The 14,873-nt window shown below is 38.0% G+C and overlaps 1 protein-coding gene across 1 annotated transcript in view; it reads right to left on the bottom strand.

The window, feature by feature from the left end:
- RSPO3 (R-spondin 3) overlaps nt 1-14,873 on the bottom strand; it is a 399,309-nt gene that overhangs the window by 382,933 nt on the left and 1,503 nt on the right. The gene's annotated exons all lie outside the window — the stretch shown is intronic.

Here is a 14,873-nt window from a genome sequence, read left to right as displayed (position 1 = left end):
GAACATGTTTTTACTGCTTGGATATCTGAGCTCCATATACATATGGGCAATTAACAGTTGACAATCAACTGTATATGCACAAGTAAAATCCTGGCTGCATGCAAAAAAAAAATAATAAAAAAAAAAACATTTTTGCAAGGGGACAAATCTCCCTGAATCCCCTGCTAATTATATATACTAAATCTGGGATTGCACAATCCCCCCGAGGAAAGTGAATATTCCCCCACCTTGGAAATGTCAAATGCTTGTCAACATGTCAAACAGCTGTGACTGATCAAGCAGCTATCAATGTTTTGCTGTGCCTACCACATTCAGGAGTCCCATATATGTACACACACACACACACACACACACACACACACACACACACACACACACACACACACATACGCACACATATATACATATATAGACAAGTACATATAAATATTCATATACACACACACACACACACACTCACACATCTATATCTATATCTATTTATATATATATATATATATATATATATATATATATATATATATATATATATATATATATAGGTTCAGATACTTTGGCCAGTGGTTGCTTTGGTCGAGTGATAGAAGTGCAATGTTTTTCAGATGAACATCCTGTTTATCAAATGGATATTTGTTCAGATGTCTGCTATGATAAAACAGGTAATTGGGGTGTGTAGTAGGTGTGTGTGTTTGTGACTGTGTGTTTGTTAGGGTAAGAATAAGGGTTAGGTAAGGGGATAGATTATGTGTGTGTGTGTGTGTGTGTGTGTGTGTGTGTGTGTGTGTGTGTGTGTGTGTGTGTGTGTGTGTGATTGTGAGTCTTTAGGCTTAGGGGATAGATTTAGTGTGTGTGTGAGTGTGTGTGTGCATGGTGAATGCCCAGACTGATTTGTGTAGTAGTAGTGTTCTGAGAATTTTTTTATTTTTAATTTAAGATGCAGGATGGCTGCTAATCCTAACCCTGCCCTTTCCCTAACCTTAAACTGCATCTTAAATAAAAAAAAAAAAAATTCCTTTAACTCTACCACTGTTCAGATAAATTTGACCTGAATATGTTTGGGTTTGGGGTAATGCACTGGAAAAGGAAATTTGTTTCATTTTTGTATGTACTATGTGTTGATGTGTTGTAGTAGTGATATAATGATTAAACAATGTGTTGTGTTTGCTGTTTTATATGTCAACCAAGTAACATGACAACCAATCATAGGTTCATAGGTTCACAGGTAGGTACTAGGTTATCGGCCCAAGGGCCTACATAAGCCTAGCCAACAAGGTTCCCTGGCTTACGCCACCCAAGAAAGTTATTTTCCTGTGCCACTGTCGAACAGAGACACAGAAGTGATCCCTGGGGTTGTTGTTGTGTCTTTCAGCTTTTCCCGGTTAGGGGTCGCCACAGCGGAACTCCGGTCCACTAACGATTGGCAGTAGATTTTTACGTGCCGAGTTGCCGGCCCTGACGCACAACCTTCAATGAAGGTACGCCCATTCACGTATGTCTCCACACAGAAGACACTCTAGCTGAGAATCGAACAGGACAACGTTTTACTGTGAGGCGACAATGCTACCGCAGCTCCACCACCGCGGGGTGTATTTCCTATTTCCCATCCACTCATCAAGATTTTTCTTGAAGAGTGCTAATTAAGAACTTTGCTTGACATAGATGGGTAGCCTGTTCCAGAGTATGGGAAGTCTCTGGGACAGGAATCTTTCCCTACAGCATGACCTGTTTATTATGGTGACAAGGTTTAGGTCCCTAGAGCATGTAGCTTGGAGGGATTGGAATTTCTTTAGGTGTAGCATGTCCAACAGCTCTGGGTTTGACATAGCTTTATATGTTAGACAGAGATCACCTCGGAGTAGGTGATATGCTACGGAGTAAAGCTGGAGTTTTTTGAGACGGTCAGTGTAGGGCATTTGCTTGAGGCCAGTAATCCTCTTTGTGAGGTACTTCTGTGGCCCTTCCATCTGCTGCAGATGTCTTGTGAGTAACATTCCAAAAGGGGAGTTGTACTCTATAATGGGTCTAATGAGTATCGAGTAGAGGGGAACAATGACCTCTTTTTTCCTGGATGAGAACGCTTTTATGATGAGGTGTGCCACGTCGAAGGACTTCCTGACTACTGTGGCAATGTGACTATCAAAGGAGAGACTACTGTCCACCTGGGACCCAATGTCTCTTATCACACATTCGGTGTTAAGTAGATTGCTGCCTATGTGGTAGTTCATGGGTATAGAGTTTTTGCCAAAGGGGATGACACTGCACTTTTTGGCATTGAGCTTGAGTCCATGGCTCTGACACCAGGCATCTGTCTCAGCGAGGCCCTTCTGTAGGATGTCCACATCATTTGGGGACTTAACTATGGCTCCTAGTTTGCAGTCATCTGTGAAGTTCATTAGCCAGAGGCCTTCTGTGTTAGCCTGTACTTCAGAGAAGTAGATACCAAACAGGAAAGGTCCCAGGACTGAACCCTGTGGTACTCCACTTGTCACTGGTTTGAGGTCAGACTTGGAATCTACAACTTTTACAGTGTGGGTTCTGTCAGTGAGCCAGTTGGCAACCCATCATGTGACGTAGGGATTTATACATAGTTTAGTGAGTTTAGCTATAATTCCAGAATAGGGGATGGTGTTGAAAGCCTTGGCGAGGTCAAGATAGGCTGTGTGAACCACCTTACCCTCATCTATGGCTTTGGTGACTGCCTCAAAGAAGTCAATCAGGTTCAGGAAGCATGATCTGCCTTTCACAAACCCAAACTGGGTGGGATCCAGAGTTTGGAGGTTACCAATGTTTTTTTTTTCATTGCTGGAACCTGTGTTCTGAGAGACTGCTTTTCAATCTATCTGGAAATATACAGAGCTAAGTTATCATTACATAATATATGTAGATATAGATATACAATATACATAGATATGTATTATATATCTATATTTGTATAACTGTGTATATAGTGATGGCATATATATATATATATATATATATATATATATATATATATATATATATATATCCATAGGTAGATATAGCAATCGATATAGATAAAGACATATATGTACAGTTATATTTTTCTGTTCTTTGGATGATGTCAGTAGTAATTATCAACTCAGCAGCAGCTGTGTGAATACAACAAATGGTTCACTCTCTTAATTAATGTCATGCTTGCTTGCAGTACCACAAAACTAATTGATGGTGTCCTTGCCTTTAGCACATAACAACTGTGAAGGCACATCACAAAGTTATATTTTGTATTATTCTGGCTCTACAGTGCTTTATCCTGCCTTTTTTCATCCATAACAGCTAGAACAAAGTTCAAGTGTGGGTCATTTACCCAAAAGTAAAGAAATGTTCTGTAATGCTTAAAAAATGTCACAAATGGTTCAAATCGGTAATGAATCAGACACTATTTTATTTGCGATCACAACATTTTATGTATCATCTCAGGCCTTGACTTTGGCTAGTAACTATGTCATAGACTGCTTAAATTACAGCTATTGTTCTTTTACTATGTCACACTTCTGCCTCTTACTCTTTCACATTGCTCAGAAGTTCTGTTTTTGACTGGTTTCATCCTTTTCATAAATAACATCAGATTGTTTTATACTACTGATCTCCTTTCCTCTGTTTACATGACAACACTGTGCACTACTTTTGTTCCACATAACAAATGATTTCCCATTTATCTGCTGTGCTGTATTCCTCTCTTTCTGACTGCAAATAAAAATGTGACATTCTTGGTCATTAAAACATAGAGCACACCATTTTTCCTGAAGACCAAACTTAAGACCTCTCGGCATTTATGTAAACATTCTGCATGGACTTTTTCTTGATACTGACATAATGAATTCTTAAGTAGCTCATTCTTATATGACACGTCATCTGCATATTAAGAATGTGGTAAAGCAAGCAAAGAAGAAACTTAATGTGATTTTCAGAAATGCTTATCTTTTACAGCCTTGAAAGTCTTAGTGGGTGTAAGGTATCTTCTTTAAATTCTGGTCAATGCAGTTTATTTAGCAGGCATCACACACTCGTTATTTGGGACACCATCTGTAATTATTGCTTTCATATCTCTCAACCTTTAAAGCAGGAAATCCAGACAAAGCTAAAAACAATGGGGAAACAAAGGCCCAAAATGAGGGACAGATTTAAATAAATACTGCTTGTATAACATTATAAAGTTGCTGGAATAACAGGTTTTGCATTAGCATGCATTTTCTGAAATACATGAAGTCTGAAACTCAAATGTCTAATAATTTAGCAACTTCAGTACTCAATGAGTTACCTGAAAACCACAGATTTTATAAAGAATGGACCTAAAATATGAAGCAAAAATCTGGACATTCTGTGAAAATCTGGACAGTTGATTGGTATGATTGTTTTACACTGGACAAACTTCATTTAACCCACAGGTACTGTCTAAATGGTAACCTGGGGGGCATCCTCTTGTTACTTTGCAAGATTATGATTACTCCCTCCCCTGGACTTTCAAGAGCTCTTTCAATCTATCATTTCATCTATACTGTGGCTTTTCCCATTTGCCCTTGGTCTGTATGACCAAAGATCTTATTTGTTATTTATTCTGTCTATCTAACCACTATATATAGTTACACATGTACTATTAGTGCTATCCTATTCATGGTCCTGAGCTATAGAACTATAATCTCTTTAGCATAAAGGATTCAACCTTCCCTGTCTCTTTCAGACATTTACTTAAATCTGTGTCACAATAACCACAACTATAGATTCAAGCTGCAGTGTTGCATACCTTCAGCTTGGTTGATTTCTGCTTTTCCTGCTAATGCTGTCTCATGATACGAAAGTGAAAGACCTGCTCTGGTACTGTTTTTATTGGAATCTAGAACAGAAACTGCTGTTAAAAAGGGGATAATTAGTAGGACATATAAAATTTTGCATGATAACTATAGAAATCAACAAGAGGAGGTTAGAAAAAATCGAGAAGAGAGATTGGATAAACAATTCACAAGGAAACAATAGGGTGACATATGTATGGCTCCCAAATATGCAACCAAGTCTGGAAGATCTAATATTTTTACTTGGAAGTGTTTGCATAGGTATTTTATATTCCAAGCAGACTCTAAAGAATGTTCCTGAGGTAGGTGGCAAATGTTGGAGGTTTGAGGGGAAAGAAGGAGGTGATTGAGAACATATTTTTGACAGTTTAATGACTTGGCAGACTTCAAAAACTTCCCTACAGAGTACACTATCACAAATATTGGGTGAGCAAATGGGTGTAACTAAGGAAATTATTTCTGAGCTGGGAGCAGGATCTGAACTGTCTAGATGTAGTAAGGCCTTATTAAATTTAATTCTGGTGGGTTCCAAAAAAGCAATTACTAGAAAATGGAAATAAAAATCTAAACTAACTTTACTTGAAATAGTGAATATTTTAACAGAGACAAAAGAATTGGATGAGGATCTTAGAAAAGGATAGGAGCAAACTAGACAAAAAAACTGAACTTTTTAAGAACAATATATACAGAATAATGTTTTAGAGGAGGACTGGGGTTCAAGGGACGGCAGGAATTGAGCAACTTTTGTAATGCTGAATTGATGATAATTGTATATAAGCATGTATGTGATGTATTAATGTTTGCAACTGAAAATGTCTTAACATGGTTTGTTTTCTTTTATATAAATGTATGTTTGTCCCATGTCTTAAGTGACAATTTAGTAAAAGTGTTAAAAAAGAAAGAAATACTAATGCATTTTGTAAATGATTCTGTTTTTTTAGTTTTCTTTCTAGTATATATGTGAAATGTATTTATCTATTCAGCAAACAGTACTATGTCCTTTACATGATGCATCCTTATAGGCTGCACTGAAAAATATATGCATATGTAACATATTTAGCTGCAGAGTAAGGATTATCTGAATATATATACTGAATAAGCCAGTGATAAAAGAAGGCCACCAGTTTTACAATAAATATTACCTGAATATATACTGAAAAAAAAACAGTGGCCAAACAAGAGCATATGTTATGGTAGGTAGAAAAATGTCAGACAGTAAGTACTTGACTATACTCACCTGTCATTTGTTAAAGTCTCAGTCATTGTAAACCTTCCTACATATAGTATGTGATGTAAAGGAGCCAGAGTATTATAAAATTACATGGTAGGTTACAATGCTTACAAGAGTCTAGCCAAAGAGAGAGATAGACAGAGACAGAGAGAGAGAGAGAGAGACACACACAGAGTGAGACAGAGACAGACAGACAGAGAGAGAGGCATATTGAGTGGAAGACAAAGAGGAAGCAAAAGGGAATGAGACAGAGAGATAGAGAGAAATAGAAAGACAGACAGACTGAGACAGACAGACCAACAGAGACAGAGAGAGACAGAGTAAGAGATAGACAGAGACAGAGAGACAGCTCAACAAATAAGCAATATGAAATTAAAACACTTCAACTGGTTCTGACAGAAGTTTTGGACCATTATTATAGGTTCATAGGCACTTAGATGTGTACTAGGCTAATAGCCCTGGAGCCTTTGCAAGCCTACCCCATATGATTATCCTGGCATCGTGCCACCCGACCTTAGTTCCTAGTGTCTCTGTCAAACAGAGCCCCTGGAGTGATCCCTGGTGTGAATTTTCTATTTCCCATCTACTCCTCAAGATTTGTCTTGAAGAGGCCCAGTGAGGTGAAATGTTATGTTACCACCATGCATTTCACTGCCAAGTCTTGAACCCAGGACCCTGTGCACTACAGTCAGAGCAACATACCACTATGCCAAATCAGCTGTTTTAAAATGTTCACCCCTGCTAAGTATTGAACCCAGCACCTTGTCAACTACAGCATAGTGCATTAGCCCACTAGGCCACTCAGCTGCTTCTAGGCTACTGATCTATGAATATCTTTAAAAGTCTAGCCCTGTATTCCCATGAAATGTTTAGGCCTTGTAATTTAAATATGAATAATCCAGAGTTGGGCAGAGCATTTACATATTACCCATAACCATAAGGGACACGACTGCTAACCATGGGTTAATTTGTAATTTCCCATCCTTTTGTCCAGATTACATTTGAATAGATTAAGGGAAGTGGATAGTTTTATGTGGAGAGGGTGACAACTCCATAGAAATGGCAGTCTCTGAGATACATTTCTATCTCTCCAACATGCTCTATTTATGTTGTAGAAAAGATTAAGATTTCTTGAATGGGTGGTTCTGCCACCATTATTCTTGCACATGTGCAGTAATATCTGAGAGGCTTGGGCCTGTTCAGGTATGTACATGAGGCAGAGATCACCACTCGGTAGCCTGTATGATATGGAAATTATTTCAGCCCTTGATTCCATTCCTTTATTTATTTATTTTATTTTATTTTATTTTTTTTTTTTTGTAAGAAGGCCCTGTAGTTGTTCAAGTGTGGATGTTGCTTTAAAGGGGGAGGAAAATACCCCTCAAAGCTATGATTATGGTGAGGTTAAGGCCTTTTCTGCAGCTGCCCAGGATATCATTTCCCATCTTGAATACACAGTGCTAGAATTAGGGTTGACACCTTTCCAAATGCCCAAAGTGGGGCATTTTTTGTAGAAACATGAAATTTGTAGAACAAAACATACCACAGCCAGTGCAAAGGACAGGACTTCACTTTTTTGACAAAATGAAAGCTTATTCTTATAGCATATGAGTTGCTTATGCTATTTCATACAATGTGTAAGCGCTTCAGATACAAAATAACCATTTATGCAACTATTAGAGAAAACAGTTATTTTGTATCTGAAACACCTAAACATTGTATCAGATGCAATGTTTAGGTGTTTCAGATGCAAAATAACTGTTTTCTCTAATAGTACAAAATAACTGTTTATGCAACTATTAGAGAAAACTTCTGAATTATTTTTTGTCCTACAATCTCAGGACATTTACCATTTTTTAGTTTGTTTTTTTTTTTTTTTTTGCAGGATTCAACTGCCCAAAGAGGGACAAATGGTAACCCTAGCTAGAATGCAAAGAACTCTGTGTTAATTCTTAATAAGATTTTGGGTAACTCTTGTTTACTGGCAAAGCATAAAATACTACATACTGAAAACATAACGCTGAAGCAATGATATTACCAGGTTATGTTTTTTTTAAGCTACAGTGGAGAACTGAGCAGGTGTTATCTGTGACAGAAAGAGGTAAGCCAGATCACTTGAATGCATATATTGCAAAAATTCAAGCATTTTACTTCTATGGGCAACACTTTGTATGTGGTTGCAGTCACCAGTTCATCCTCATAATGACTATGGCATATTATACATAAGGTTAGGAACTATCCTAGAAATACTGGCAACCTGGCCTTGTTCAAGTTTCTGCAAACTTTAGATTAATTCTGCAGTCCAAACAAGACTTCATTTTCAGGATGCTTCACAAGCAGAAATCAAGCACTATGTGCTTTAAAATTCTCTGGCAATTAAAATCTGAAACTGGTGGTGTGACACAGCCTGCCTTAACTGTGTGTGTGTTAAGGGGGCAGTGGGTTACAGTTTTCCTCAGGAGCACTTGATGTGGATGAAGACATGCTGACATGCCCTTACTACCGACGGTGGAATGCCTGTTAGAAGTGAAGTTCTGTCTGCCTATAAAAACAAGTTAACTGCTTGTCACATCAGTACAAAAATCATCTTAATGTTATTTTTCTGTGACACAAAAGGAGTTGGTAGATACCATGCAGGACAGCAGTGAACATAACCGCAGAACTTAAAGTGGGCTAGACACCACACTGGCATGAATGCACTCTAATAAGATGATTATTTGTTTTTATTTATTCATTCTGTAACAGTAAACTGTCCATTAACTATGAAAATATAAGTCCATTCTGGGGCTTGTGCTAATTGATTAGCTGTTGTGGTTGCTAAGAACAGCTGCTATGCCAGTCATTAATTTTAACAAGTTCCAGTACTTATCTAGCCCCATGTAATGCCAGAATAGGTGATAACCATGGAGTGGGGTGGGGGAACTCTTTATAAATCAAGTTCAAAGTGTACAGATTAGAAATAAGGTAATTAAGTTATCTGAGTGAAAACAAAGCAAAGAAAAAAAGGTGAGGTTGTAACCAAATTAAGTGTGAATGTTTACTACATAATGTTGTAAAGTTTTGGATAATACATACACAGGTATGTAAATCAAATACTCTTTGCAAATTTCTTACAATTAATCAGCTACCACTGAAAAAGACGGTTTTACAGTTTTTAACCAAAAGCTTATAATGCAGAGACATTAGTGCCTGTTTAACTATTTATATCTCTCAATTGTCCCTGATTCTGACTCAGATTTTAGCTCTGCCCCTCTTAATCTTTCCTAACATTGTTGCCTTTAGGAGAAAATGTAATGAGTTGCACTTAATAAATAATGACAATAATTACAGACTCGTGTTTTAATTCAGAAAATATATATTACTTCCATAGCTGGCCTTAGGCATAGGCCAACTAGGTGGCTGCCTAGGGCGCCGCTCTAGTAGGGGCACTTTTCCAGTATTTATTTGGTGTAGGTAGACCAGGATGGGGGCACCGGGTGGTGTGGTGGGGGGCGCCTTGGAGCCCTTTTGCCTAGGGCACCAGTTGACCTAAGGCTGCTCCTGATTACTTCATGTTCCTTCATTCTGTCAATGCCCCAAGTTAATAGTACTAATATTTTTAAAGTGTTCCTGATTGTCCCTGATACTGTTGAGACTTGTCTCTGATTCGTTGAGATCTATGTTAAATGCAAACTAATTAACTCAACAAATCAGTAACCAAACTCCATAAACAAATCATGGCATACAATATGGTGTAGTGAAAAAAGGTACAGAAAAATCAGTGTACATTGCAAAATAATTTCATTTCAAAGCAAATTTCTTCTCCATCGCAACTGGATGTAGTCAGGCATACTTTTTGTACTCTATTGAGTACATTTTTTTTTCTGAGTATCATATCAACATGGCATTTTCAGGTCATAGTATGTCTACAACTGTCTAACTGAATGCCTTTAACAACAGATGCAATGTTGCTAATCTAAAAAAAAAGAAAAATTTTTAATATTTTTAGGGGGGAACAGCTGAAAATGTTACTTACATTTATTAAATGCTTAGGGGCAGCATTTTAAGAGATGAGTCCATTTTAAGTGCTAGGTGGGGTGGGGGTAGCACTAAGAGCTTGTAAGTACACCCCTCTTCACCGTCCTCATTAAGTGGACTTAGCAGAGAAGTTACTCTGAGTGAAACGCCCTGTGTTCTTTAGGAATGTCATACATGAGAGACGGCGAAATCTTACTGACAACTATAAACTCAGAAGGCATATTTTACCATAATAGTAATTGGGAAAGTGGGATTAGGGGGGTAAGTTATATGTGAAGTGGTTGTTTCCGGTTTGCATGAATGTCCATGTTTTTTGGATTTGTACCTCCCAAAATATAATGTATTATAACAGGACATTAGAACATAAATGATTACTTTGCAGACCGTGTCAGTCACCGTATCAGGGACAAAGCAAAAAAAGTACAAAAGCCCAAAATCGAGGACAGATTTTAAATATACAGGTCTCATATACTTAGAAGTTGCTATAATAACAGGTTTTGCATTAGCATGAGTGGTTTAAAGGTTTTGTCGGAAACTGAAATCGCAATTTTCAATGATTTTCCAGAAAACCACACATTTTACAGGGAGCAAACAAAACATATAAGAGACAAAATCAGGGACATTATGCAATATCGAGAAAAGTTGAGACACATATCAGTCATTACAGCTCATGCTTTTATTTATGTGTTTAGAAAATGCACACGAAAGCAACACTTTTTATTATACCAGTTAATCTAATTGATCAGTACCAGTAGTTAAAAAGTGGCTTGTGTCTTCCGTGGCTATTTTTGGCTTTGTCCCTGATTCTCCAAGTAACAGTTTTAGAGCTTTGCTTAGAAGCGATGCTACAGCTGTAAAAACTCTGGAAAAGTCCTGCAGACTGGCTGAAAACCTGAGCCCCTAATGTAACACATTAGCACGGTTGCCTGCTCTCAGACTTCATAAATACCATTGGGCAGACAGTGTCGACATCTGTGTCCAGATGTTACCGATAGTGCTTGCCCCAAACAGGTCACGTTTGTTTATGTTTCATTCAGGCTATAAAAAGATTAGGACAAGGATGACCGACAGCACAGAACGGAGACAGTGCCCCCTGCCATTAAAGGCATTTGGGAAACACTCGAGTTTTTATTACAGGACATAACGGTTAAGAAAAGCCTTCACAAATTTTGCTAACAAGGACTGCAACTTTTATTGCCCCAAAGTGAAAGACTTTCACACACACAAGTGACACTAACTGTTAGGTGTTACAAAAGGTGAACTCGATCTTGTTACATTTTAACTGTTGTGTATTTTCACACGTCCCACGTCAGTATCTCCATCCCATGCTCTCACCGGCGCTCCATTTCACTGTTTCATGTCCAAACTTGTTTTTACTGTTTTGTTACCTAACTACTTGTGAGTCATTTCACTTCTTCTTCCTCTGCATTCTTAGGAAACGTATTTTACCATTCTGCCATTCTGATCTGAGCGCTGTTTCGCGTTACAGAGAAGATCCTGGTTTTGCAGAAGTACAACCCTTTAACAACAAATGGTTTCATTCACATTTTATACAAGAATAAAACCTTACTTTTGAAATCCACCAACGTATCCACTTAGTCAACATTTTCTCCACTCACTTCATTGATCTTAAGAGTGAATGATGGGACAATTTAAAGTTTAATGGATGACAATGATGAGTTTTTCTGTATGGGATACCCGTTATTTCCCACCCCCTAAAGTGTACATTGTTTCATAAAACTTTTGGTTGGATACTTTGTACCACATAGAAGTGCACACATCATCCGTGCCCCCTCCTGAGTATCAAAGTTTACAATGACAGTTTTGCTACATCAGCCTATAATGGAAAAAATAAACCTCGTTTCCTATTAAAATGCAAACATGGGTGCAAACAAATGTTCTCATTTTTATTTGGAAGTAAATGCACAAAACGTTGGCTATCCTGCAAAATCAGGCCGGGTCATTCCTGTATTACTAGCAAGTCATTGCTGACCTCAAATCGTGGCAGAACCAAGCTTACAGCACCGTGTTTGCATTTCTAGAGACAGGACTACTGAGAAGCATTGAGTACATCCCTGAATGACAGCCAGCAGTGTTGAGAAAGCATTCTCTAGTGATCAGTCAATACAGATGTCAACATCTACTACTGCGCTGTGTTTCATGCATCAATACTATCCAGTGAATCTTGTTAGGCGTTGCATAGCATGCATCTGCAAGATATTATTCACTCATGTATTTATTGATGGCCACCTTGGTGGGTGCAGCTTCCTTTACTTCAGGAGCTACTAGGTTCAAAGCTGCGCAGCATGCAACTGCACCCTATACAGAGAGCCTGATAAAACGGGTTTAGTTGTTATTAACGCTTGGCATGTAATGCATGATTCAAAATGTAGCAGTTGCAGTGACCTCTGCTCACTTCTAGCGGACCAAGTGAGAGTTACTACCGACAGAGACAGCTGCACTGATATCTGTCACGCCAGCAAAACCACTTAACTCCCTTGGCAGACAGACTATTTCATCGTTTTAAAGACTCGAGGTTTCTGACTCTTTTGCACGCAAAACAACAGCTGATAAAACAATGCCTGGTGGGCTCGTATGTGAAGTGGGTGAAGGTGGGATCCGGAAATCTAGAATGGTCAGTGGAACTGGCCAAAGTCCGGTTTTCTTACGGCACTAAATGCTTCCCGGTTATTTCTACAGTAATTTTGGAAAGTGTGTATACAATTGTGTGTGTCTTACTTGTATAAATAAAATTGTACTGTTCTTGCACTATTGAGGGAAGGCAGGAAAGCCAGGTCTAGATACATGGTTACACAGCCCCTGTGAAACAGGCAACACATACATAATGATGACTGTCCCGATACTGCAGTTTTTTGCACAGGATAGCTCTCGCTTCTCTTTGTCTAAAAACAATGCAAACATCAAAAATAAAAACGAGGACAGTTGACATTCTGGTTGACTGTCTAGCTATATATCTATGTATATATATATATATATATATATATATATATATATATATATATATATATATATATATATATATATATATATATATATATATATATATATATATATATATATACCCATATATATCGTTCTATCTACTTATTTTTTATTTAACTACATACTAATTTTATTAAACGTATAGGACATCTATATTGCGCGGTACTACTTTAAAACGGAGTGAATGAAAAACTAGAGTATGGTGTGCAACAGAACAAATCTCAAGCTGCTGACCGGGGTTGTGTTTGTGTTTTGTGTGCACGTCTTGTGGTGTTATCAAACAACTTGACGAGATATTTTAATGCAAAATGTCAATATTACAGACGACTGTGATGTATATAGTTTGATACCATTTTTGTATTTTATCTTGAACATTACATCTACATTGTAGAGGTTTTCAATTAGTCTTTAATTCCAACTCCTCCGTTCAGCGACTAAAGCTTTCACGGTTTGCATTGTTTGCCCACCCCTACAATATTTTCACACCACAGGCAAATTGTTTCAGATTAATTTGGGTTTGTGCTTCAGCTGGAATAAAATAGAGGGGAGCAGGCCGATGTTTTGTCAGCCTTCTTTCTATATCCAAAACATTGCCACTCTCAGTGTGGAACAAATGTGCAAAAATGCAGAATACTTACTAACAACTTTAATTAAGAAGGTGACAGTATGGTTAAAACTGTTCATTAATGCTTACACGAAGTCCTGCTGTCCTTTCGTGTACCAGTCCAGATGACCATCAACTGCTCGGCATTACCCCAAATGCTCTTACCTTAGGCATCCGGGGTACTACCCCCCCTCAAAAAAAGTTCTGCAGATGAATTAGTATGATTCGCTATTACTTAACATGGGTATTAGTTAAAAAATCTTAATCGATGAATGTTTCACAGACCCTTTCAACATGGAACTGCATGAAATATAAATTGCTGAGATTTGAAGAAAGTTCCTCATATTTAGGTACAGTTCAGAGGTACGGTCTCAGCGATAAATAATTTTCTCCTTTTGAGGGAATAAAATGAATTGAACAAGCTTTAGGTGTATTTGATTTTCAGTGATTTTCCCAGATCTTACTTCAACTGCGTCCCCCCAGACCTGTTATTATGAGACAGGGTATTGATGTTGTAGTAATTAAATATGGCATTCATTGCAATTACTGTATAGATGTCTTATTCTTCGGGAATATGCGTACGTGTATCTACCTTTATTAACTTTCTTTTCTTTCAGCTTTTCCCGGTTAGGGGTCACCACAGTGGAACTCCGGTCTGCTAATGCTAATGATTGGCATTTGACTTTTACGGTGCCGAGTTGCCAGCCCGACGCGCAACCTTCAAATAGGGCACATAAAGCAAAATATAGCAGCTCCTGAAAGTTGCCCATAAATAAAAGGCTTTTCTCATTTAACTTAATCCCTGAAGTAAGACATAGAGAAACATGGTACGCATAACAGTCACCCCAATACCAAGTCAATGAAACCCTGGAAATATTGGGTCCTGAACTGAGCGGATAATCATTGGTCACGCGTGAGTTTTGAGACGTTTGGCTATACCTAAGAGACGAACATGCATTTATTTTTATAAGTGAACATACAGTGTAGTCCCAGACCCCCCCCCCCCTCCACATACCTACACAGACACTTGATATGTGTGGTCTTGAATTACAGCACGATTTATTATGTCTATCCACAGGGCCCTAGGAAGCTCTAAAAATCTCCTTAGTGGGACATTTAATGCAGTTTTGGTCAGGGTATTAGAATATTCAAGTCATACGTTTCTATTACTAAAATTATGACAGAAAATGCAGCAGAACCTTGGTCCACT

The sequence above is a fragment of the Protopterus annectens genome, chromosome 1.part0, assembly GCF_019279795.1.
Source record: "Protopterus annectens isolate FY-2018-M chromosome 1.part0, PAN1.0, whole genome shotgun sequence".
Lineage (NCBI taxonomy): Eukaryota > Metazoa > Chordata > Ceratodontiformes > Protopteridae > Protopterus > Protopterus annectens.
This window is presented reverse-complemented; position numbering and strand designations above follow the sequence as displayed.